We start from the raw sequence: 1600 nt of genomic DNA, 5'->3' as shown, positions 1-1600 counted from the left end.
ATTGTATGGGATGGTGCGAGGTGGGTGGAAGTGCTTACACATAGTGGAGCAAGGACCACCCAAAATTTTATCTCAACAAAGTCAACACAAACTCTACTTAGTGTTTCAACTCCAAGATAGAGTCTTATGTCCCAGAATGGGAGGAATGGGCATCCTTTTAGGGGTAGCTTGGTTAAGGAAAGTGGGGTAGGTCTTAATGGATTGGCAGGACATTACATGCAATTTCAATAAAGATGGAACAAGTTACTTTGAGAAAAAATTGCCACAAGAAGATATCTCTTTCACTGGTCATAGTTTAGTTACAAGAGATTCCCTTCGTTGCAAAAGAAAACATATGCCCTTTCTTGTTTGCATGAAATTGGAGAATTACATATTGTTCTTTCATAACAATTTGGTTAGAAGGAGATCAAATCATGTGATGTTCATCAAAGGTAGAAATAAGCAGCCACCGGCGTTGAAGCATTAATAAAGCCTCTTTGGATTCAAAACCATATTTGGGAGGATATTTCTATTGATCGTATCAAAGGCCTTCCAACCCAAGGCTCATGAAGCTATACATGTGCTTGTTGGTGGCTTGCCTAAAAATGCCTGCTTCATCCTCCTCAAACATCCATATGCAACAAAGATAGTGGCTGGACTTTTTCTCAAGGAGGTGGTTAGATTACATTAGTTCCTCACACTATAAGTAGTGATCGTGATACCTTGTTCTGATGCAGTGGGCCAAAAATTAGTGGATCGGGATGAAGTTCTTAATTAGCTCAAGAACAATTCAATAAGACAGCAGGAAATGAAACAGTTTGCTGGTAAACAGTGTTCAAAGCTCTATTAAGATAGGTTGAATGGGTATTTTTAAAGCTTAGACTTTATAGAACGATATAGACCAGTGGCCTATAAATTAAAATTACCTCACATTCAATAACTCTCCAGTTTTCCATGCCTCCCAGCTGAAGAAGGTATTTAGTGATCATTCCTTCAAGGCTGCCTTACCAAAGGAATTGGAGGTAGACTAGTAAAGATGGGAAATTCAGTTGTGTCTTGGCTAGTAGAGAGATAATTGAGGGTGGTTCTCCTATTAGGGAGTGGATGGTTATCTGGAAAGGAGATTTAAATCACTCACGATACTACTTAGGAGGATAAATCTGTTCTACGAGGACAATTTCCAGAATTTCAGCCTTGTGTTTTGGTAACAGATGGCTAAGGTATGGTAGACCCAAAACATCAAGTCTAGTATAGGAAAAACAAAACGGACAATAGGGAAATGAATAAGTGAAGGATGAGCCAGCAGCATGTTGGTCAGAGGCGATGAAAGAATAAAAAGAGACGATGCAGGGGAGTTTATTATGTAGATTGGGTCAGAGAAAACTCTAAGGAGCCATAGGCTCTGGTTTTCAGTGCTACCTTATTAGTTGCACTTTTCAATTTCAATCTTATAGTATTTGTTTATACTCACTGTTATTTACAGTGTTAACTTAATAATTCCTGTTTTGCTGTTTGGGAAATCCTAATGGCATGTATGAGAATATCAATATATCTCTTGAAATGTTTATAGATACTATTCTTGTAGCATATTTTGCTGAATGATGAAATGGAGAATTGTAGG

The 1600-nt window shown here is 38.1% G+C and overlaps 1 protein-coding gene across 1 annotated transcript in view; it reads right to left on the bottom strand.

Moving 5' to 3' along the window:
• LOC101504808 (polypyrimidine tract-binding protein homolog 2) overlaps window positions 1–1600 on the bottom strand; it is an 8737-nt gene that overhangs the window by 4132 nt on the left and 3005 nt on the right. The window lies entirely within an intron of this gene.

This window comes from Cicer arietinum, chromosome 4 (assembly GCF_000331145.2).
Source record: "Cicer arietinum cultivar CDC Frontier isolate Library 1 chromosome 4, Cicar.CDCFrontier_v2.0, whole genome shotgun sequence".
Lineage (NCBI taxonomy): Eukaryota > Viridiplantae > Streptophyta > Magnoliopsida > Fabales > Fabaceae > Cicer > Cicer arietinum.
The sequence above is the reverse complement of the archived record's forward strand: the minus strand, read 5'-3'. Positions and strand labels throughout refer to the sequence as shown.